Source organism: Muscardinus avellanarius, assembly GCF_963383645.1.
Source record: "Muscardinus avellanarius genome assembly, chromosome: 16".
Classification (NCBI taxonomy): Eukaryota; Metazoa; Chordata; class Mammalia; order Rodentia; family Gliridae; genus Muscardinus; species Muscardinus avellanarius.
Window position 1 is genome coordinate 12,822,660 of NC_137802.1, and position 8,171 is coordinate 12,830,830.

Sequence of the window (8,171 nt, forward strand, 5' to 3'; positions counted from 1 at the left end):
CTCAGGACGCATTTACCCTCTATACCCGCTTAGATCCATCTACAGAGAAATGATCTGTGGTGTCGGCAACCCATTTCATTAGGCAATCAGCCCCTGATATTCAAAATAAGAAAGGCTGAGGATGGTTTTCAAACCCCTATCCAAGATTTGGCTAAGTCTTTAATTCCAGAGAGGAACAGGCGGAGGTGGAGCGTACACTCCAACTTCACCAAAAGGCAGATTTGCAGGTTTGAGCCCTGGTAGCTGCTCTATGGCTGGTGGTGGAGGCTCAGCCCTCGGGACAACACGCACCACCTAGGGGTGGAGGACAGCAGCGACAAGTACCTCCAGGAACCTATTTTAAATGCAGGCACCAAGGTCATCGGGCCAAGCATTGCTTTCAGCCACACCCACCAACTGGACCATGCCCGGCGTATGGCCAGGAGGGACCCTGGAACAATGTCTAGAATATAACACTAAGAAAAAAAAACAAATGACCCAATAGAAAATAGGCAGTTGAACTGAACAAATATTTCTCAAAAGAAGAAAAACAAATGGCCAAAAAATGTATGAAAAGATGCTCAATCTCATTAGTAATCAGGAAAATGCAAATCAAGGCTATACGGAGACTCCATCTCATACCAGATATGATGGCCATCATCAATACAGACAACAAATGAGTAAAGGATGTGGGAAATGGGAAGTCTCTACACTCTTGGTGGGACTGTAAATTAGTACAACCACAACCAGCATGGAAAGACTAGGCAAGGAGCCACCATCTGACATAGCTCCAGCACTCCTTGGTAGCTTTCCAAAAGAAGAACACTAGAGTGATATATGCATACCCATGTTTTAATTAATTATTTTTTTTTACTTATGTGATACTAGGGATTGAACTCTGGGGCTTCTATCTCTGAGATACACCTCCAACCCAATTTTATTTTTATTTTGAAACAGGGTCTCACTAAGTTGCTGAGGCTGGTCTCCAACCCGCAACCCTCCTGTCTCAGCCTCCCAACTACCAGTATTATAAGTGTGCACCACTACGCCCAGCTCATACCCCATGTTGATAACAGCACAATTTAGAATTGCTAAATTATGGAAACAACCTAGGTATCCATCAACAGATGAACGGATAAAGAAAATGTATTGTCTACTTAGATGGAGCTTTACTCAGCCATACAGAAGAGCAAAAGCGTGCCATTTTCAGGAAAATGGATGAAATTGGAGAATATTATGCTGAGATCATCCGGTCACAGAAAGTGAGGGGTCCTTTCTTTTCTCTCACATGTGGAAGCTAGAGAGAAAATAGGAAACGCAGGGAACTCTAGATCACAGGAGAGAGCAGTGGACGGTGGGGAACGTGGGGGAGAGGTGGGGAGGGCAGGAGGCGGCGTGAGGAAGGAAACCGCTCAAATAGTGCCATGTCCTCCGTGAAGGTATCACTGCCCATCTCACTGATGTACAGGGAGGAGGAGAGGGAGCAGGAGGCATGCCCAGGGAAACACGCCAAGAGCTGTGTAGCACTTCCAACCTCACTCTGATGTACAGTTACAATGTACCAATAAAGTTTAACAATCAATGCATGTGAGGAGGACCTTATGGGGCATTAGGATGAAAGCGCCCTTCCCCTCAGCCCCTTAGATGTTAATGAAGTGCCCTTTGGTATCTTAGAGAACAATGTTTTGTTTTTATGATGTGCATTATATGTTACCGTGTGTGTGTGTGTGTGTGTGTGTGTGTGTGTGTGTGTGTGTGTGATACTGGGGATTGAACCCAGGCTCTCTACCTCTGAGCTATACTCCCAGCCTATTTTATTCTTTATTTTGATATAGGGTCTCACTAAGTTGAGGTGGGCTTCCTGTCTCAGCCCCCAAATACTGGGATTACACGCCTGTGCCACCACGCCTGGCCAGTACCATTCTTTAGACATCAACCATTTCACATTGGTAGAAAAGAAACTGAATAACTTGAGTGTGTATAGGATGAAATTTTTAAACGTAAAAAACGTAGACTCAAAATGAATAAAAGAGGAAGCATCCTACAAATTTTAAATGCAATGCAGTAGACATCAGCCCCATAACCCACTAACGCAAGAAAGCTGCTAGAGCCTTTCTTATTATGAAAGTGGGAAAGGTCCCGGATGCCCAAAGAGGAGACAGCCATGCCGAGCCGCCACCTGGCCACCCAGGGTTCTGACCTCACAAGGAGCCATTGTGAGGGCGTCTCCTGTGCCAGATACAGCACTGGGCGGTGGGGAGGTCTCGGATAGGATTTGTTGGTTTGGGTTTTGGGCTTTGTTGTTGTATGTGGATGTGTTGGGTTTGCTATTTTGTTGTATATCTTTGAGTGTTGTTGTTCTGTTGATGGACAGTGCTAGGAGAGAGTAGGAGGAGAGGCCAGGCCCTCGGCCAGCTCCCCTGTGAGGATGCCCTCCCCGATCCTGGCCTGGTCCTGAGGGACATCGGCCAGGGCAGCTTTGCCCAGCACCTCGGGGCCTCCATGTCCTCACCGGGACAGAGGTGGCCGGGAAAATCCTGCCTGGGGATGGGAATAAGTTGCTCTTCGTTCAATCCAAATAGATGCAGCCAGGACTGTGGGGCACCAGGACCTCAGCAACTTAGGGAGCCCCTGAGACCCTGGGCAACTTAGAGACACCATGTTTCAAAATAAAGCTGAAAGTATATAGCTCTGAAGTAGAATCCCCCTGTGTTCAATATCCAGCACAAAAAAAATGTATGTCAGGTCAGATTATCTGTTCACAGTGCTCATATCTGTTACCTAGATCTGCTGATTCTTGGGGGTTACAGCACCACCGGGCGATGTTTTGATCCTGCCATCTCTGCTATGGGCTTTAGTTGGCGTCCTCTGTAGAGAAGGTTCCTCAGGCTGCTCTTAGGTGACCCTGAGGACAGTATGTTTAATCAAGACATAATGGTCAACTCTTCACCTTATTTACAGTTATAAAAATGATGGTTGGGTTCCCTAGCGCTCTCCACGTCCGTGAGCTGTTTGGGGGTGATACCACACTTCTATAAGGCAGCCACTGCAAATCTCATGATAAGTAGGGAAGGTTCACCAGGTACAGACACTGGAGGACCTCAAAGCCTGGAGGAAGGGCCATTTGTGGCTCTAGGGAGCCTACTCCTTTCTGACTGAGGCTTACCTGTTGAGCGTCATGTAGAAAGATTAGAAATGGCAGCCGAGGGGAGACCAGGGTGGGTAATGAGTAAGGTCATAGAGGAGAAAGGCTGGCCAGGCGCTGCAGCTGGGACCTGGAGGAGAAGAATGGGGAGAGGACACGCAGAGAAAGACTTAGATACAATTCCAGGTTAGGAAGCTCTCCCTGCACTCCCCCATCAGGTACTCTCCAGCCAGCAGGCAGTGGCAGTTTCAGATCACAAATAACCCCTCCACCTCCAGCCTCCTCTGTGGGCCTCCTGGGCTCACTGTGTCTCAGCTGCCAGAGGCAGAGGAGCTTCCATGGGGCTGGTTTAGGTAGCGAGGCGGTGGACGCAGTGACCACCCAGCAACGCCCTCTCCCCATGACCTCTGGGCTGCTCCCCTCTGGGCCTCAGAAGAGAGGGCCTTGCTGTGGGCCCATCTGCCAAAACACCCTAGGGTCCTGGTGCCTGGGCAAGGGGGAAGCATATTATAAAGGTGGTGGTGATGGCCAACGAGGAGCAAAACTGCCTTCAAAATGACCCCAGTGAGCTGGGTGTGATGGAACCCACCATTTATTCCATTACTTGGGAGGCTGAGACTGGGGATCACAGGGTCCAGGCCAGTCTCAGCAACTAGCCAGACTATGTTTCAAAATGAAAATATAAGAAATAGGGCTGATGTTTATTTTATTTTATTTTATTTTTGTGGTACTGGGGTTTCTGGAAGCACTTCTACCTCTGGGCTACACTCCCAGACCTATTTTATATTTTTTATTTGGAAACAGGGTCTCTTTTTTTTTTTTTTTTTTTTTTTTTTTTTGGTGGTACTGGGGTTCCTGGAAGCCCTTCTACCTCCGGGCTACACTCCCAGACCTATTTTTGCATTTTTATTTGGAAACAGGGTCTCCTAAGCCAGTGCGCGCGGCTGGCTTCGAACCTGTGCGATCCTCCTGTCTCTGCCTCCCAAGCGCGGGGATTACAAGCGTGCGCCACCACGCCCGGCGAAACAGGGTCTCTTAAGCCAGCGCGGCTGGCTTCGAAACTGCACGATCCTCCTGTCTCCGCCTCCAAAGCGCGGGGATTACAAGCGAGCGCCACCACGCCTGGCCAGGGCTGATGTTTAACCTGAAGGTTGATGGCCCCTGGGTTTAATCCCCATGACTCTGTGTGTGTGTGTGTGTGTGTGTGTGTGTGTGTGTGTGTACACTGGAGAATATGCGTATATATTCTCTCCAGTAGCCAGACATGGTTGCACATACCTATAATCCCAGGGTTTGGGAGGCTGAGACCAAAGGATCACAGTTCGTGGACAGCCTCCGCTACTTAGTGATGTCCTCTGCAACTCAGAACATGTATCAAAATAAAGAATAAAAAAGAAATAGGGCTGGGGGTATAGCTCGGAGGTAGGATGCCCTTGCATTCAATCCCAGCACTATAAAACAAAACAAGCAAACAAACAAACAAAAAACCCCATAATGACCCCAGTGGCTCCTAAGGGTTGATCCTGAGACTCATTTGGAGCCTACAGAAGAAGCCCAGACAGGAGGTTAGTAGGCAGCCAACTCAGTTCTTTAAGGGAAACTATCAGAAGTTTCTTACCTTATTCTGGGAAGTTATCTTTATTGTGAGGCACAAGACTGTACATACCATTGTAGACGCTGGGCGTGGTGGCGCATGCTTGCAATCCCGGCACCTGGGAGGCTGAGACAGGAGGATTGTATAGGTTTGAAGCCAGCCTCAGCTACTTAATGAGGCTCTCGGCAACTTAGCGAGACCCTGTTTCCAAATAAAATGTAAACCAGGTCTGGGAATATATCCTGGAGGTAGAAAGACCTTGGGTTCCACCCCAGTACCACAAAATAAATAAATAAATAAATAAATAAATAAATAAATATATATATAAACCGGAAAAGGTCCCGGAGGCCCAAAGGGGAGACGGCCACAGAGGGCCACGCCCAGCCGCCACCTGGCCATCCAGGGTTCTGCCCTCACAAGGAGCCATTGTGAGGGCGTCTCCTGCACCAGCTGGGCGGTGGGGAGGCTTTGGGTAGGATTTGTTGGTTTGGGTTTGGGGCTTTGTTGTTGTTGTTGTGCTTGTGTTGTTATTTTGTTGTATATTCTGTGAGTGTTGTTCTGTCTTGTAGCACTGTTAGTTGCTGTTGCCGCCCTCGATGGACAGTGCTAAGAGAGAGTAGGAGGAGAGGCCAGGCCCTTGGCCAGCTCCCCTGTGAGGATGCCCTCCCGGATCCTGGCCTGGTCCTGAGGGACATCGGCCAGGCAGCTTTGCCCAGCTCCTCGGGGCCTCCATGTCCTCACCGGGACAGAGGTGGCCGGGAAAATCTGCCTAGGGACGTGAATGAGTTGCCCTTCACTCAAACCAGGAGCTCAACAACTTAGGGAGCCCCTGAGCCCCTCGGCAACTTAGAGACACCATGTTTCAAAATAAAAACTAAAAGGTCTGAGGGTGAGAAAAAGCATGTAATTCCAGGTGATCTCTGTTCCGAGTGTCCGTATTTGCACCTAGATCTGCTAACTCTTCGGGGGGTCACAACTTGGTGTGTCGATTCTGCCCTCCTGCTCCCCGGTTAGTCAGCATCTCTGAGAGACAGGCGTTCCCGGCTGCCAGCAGGCTACCCCAGGACAGTATGTTTATTCACAATGTAATCTCTTGATTCTTTTGCAGTATTCACAGATGAAATAAAGCATTGTTTTCCTACCATTCTCCACATCCACGAGAGTTTTTTTTTTTTTGGGGGGGGTGATACCAACTTTTATAAATCAGCCACGATAAATCCCATCATCAAATGGGAAAGGTCAGCAGGGTCCATATTTTGAAGGACCTCATGCCTTGCAAAAGGATGGTTCGGGGCCCTGGGGAAGCGCTATTCATTTCTGACCGGGGCTTACCTGGTGGACATCATGTTGAAAGATTAGAAATGGCAGCTGAGGCGGAGCCGACTTGGTGAGACCAGGGCGGCTAATGAGTAAGGTCACAGATGAGCAAGGCCAGCCAGGGGCTGCGGCTGGGACCTGGAGGAGCAGGACAGGGAGAGGACACGCAGACAAAGACTTAGATACGATTTCAGGGTTAGGGAGCCCACCCCGTTCCCTTCCTGCCAGCTGCTCTTCACGCAATGGGATTGCCCATGCCTTCAGGTTTGGGTGTTCAGAGCACAAATACGCTCCCCTGCCGGCCTCCCTGCCGGCCTCCCTGCTCCTGCAGGCCTCTGGCTCCTCTGTCTTGCAGCAGCCAGCAGCTGCAGAGCCCCATCGGGCTGGGTGGGGCAAAGTGGTGGAGAAAGTGATATAGAATCAAATCCTCAACTGCCCCCTGGCCTCTGGCTGCTCCTCCGGGGCCTCAGAAGAGAGGGCATCGCAGCATTTCCCATCCGCCAGAATCACCCTAGGATCTTGATTCTGGCCATGGGGAACTCATATTCTATAGGCGGTGGTGCTGGGAAATAAGGATTAAAAATGGCTCACAAAGGTGACCCAGTGAGCCGGTGTGGCGCCCACGCCTGTGATCTCATTACTTAGGAGGCTGAGACTAGAGGACCACAGGGTCCAGGCCGGTTTCGACAATGTAGTGAGACCCTATTTCAAAAATAATGTAAAAAAAAATAGGGCTGGGGTGTAAATCGGAGATTGAGGGCCCCTGGATTCAATCCACATCACCACAAAAAATAAATATTTTCCAAAAACACCTCGGTGATCCCGAGCAATGATCCTGAGATTCATTTGGAGCCTAAGGAAGCATCGCAGGCTGAAGGTTCGCGGGCCAGCCTCGCACAGCGTTCTTTAGGGGACCCTGTGGTGAGAGGCCTTTCGCCGTAGGGCAGTTACCAGGAGGAAACACTGGAGCAAGTCTTCAGCGTACAGTGCCGGTGGAGACGTCCTCAGCCAGACCCCAGAGCTCAGGAAATAAAACTAAGAACCATTGACAGGACGGCGTTGATTGGAAAGCTCCTGTGCAGCAGAGGAAGCAAGATCTGAGGAGGGGTCTACAGAACGTGAGGAAATCCTTGCCAGCTGCTCCTCAGAGAGAGGGTCAGGTCTAGAATATACAAAGGACTCAATACTTAACACTAAAAAAAGACCCAATTAAAAAAAAAGGGCATTGAACCGAATAAACACTTCTCAAAAGAAGAAAAACAGATGGCCAATAAATACATCAAATACATAAAAAAAATGTTCAGATTCATTAGCAATCAGGGAAACGTGAATCAAAACTACACTGAGAGCCAGGTGTGGTGGCGCACGCTTGTAATCCCCGCGCTTGGGAGGCGGAGACAGGAGAATCGTGCTGATTCGGAGCCAGCCTCGCTGGCTTAAGAGACTCTGATTCTACATAAAAATGTTAAAAAATAGGTCTGGGAGTGTAGCCCGTGGGAGTGAATCCCAGAGGTAGAAGGGCTTCCAGGAACCCCAGTACCACACACACACACAAAAAAAAAACTACACTGAGATGTCATCTGACACCAGTGAGAAAGGCAATCACCAATACAAACAGCAAACCCTGGCGAGGACATAGGGATATGGGACGTGTTCTGCACTGTGGGGTTGTATAGGAGTATAGGCACAGTCGGTATGGAGGTTCCTCAGAAGATTAGGCCTGGGGCTGGGCGTGATGGCGGGCCCTTGGGATCCTAGGACTGACTTGGGAGGCTGACACAGGAGGATGTGGGTTCACGGCCACCCTCAGCAATTTAGTGAGGCGCTCCACAATGCAGTGAGACTTTTAAAAAATAAAATAGGACTCTGGGTGTAGCTCAGAGGTAGAATGCCCTGGGCTCAATCTCTAGCACTTAAAAAACAAAACAGACAAGGCTTTAAACCACCGTATAACCCATCTATCCCACTCCTCAATATCTCCCCAAAAGAATTCAAGATGGATACATAGAGATGCATGCAGATCCATGGTTATAACGGCACAAGGCACCAGAGCCAAACGGTAGGACCAATCCAGATGTCTGTCAACAGATGGACGGATATAAGAAAATATAGTGGATGCACACCATGGAGATACAC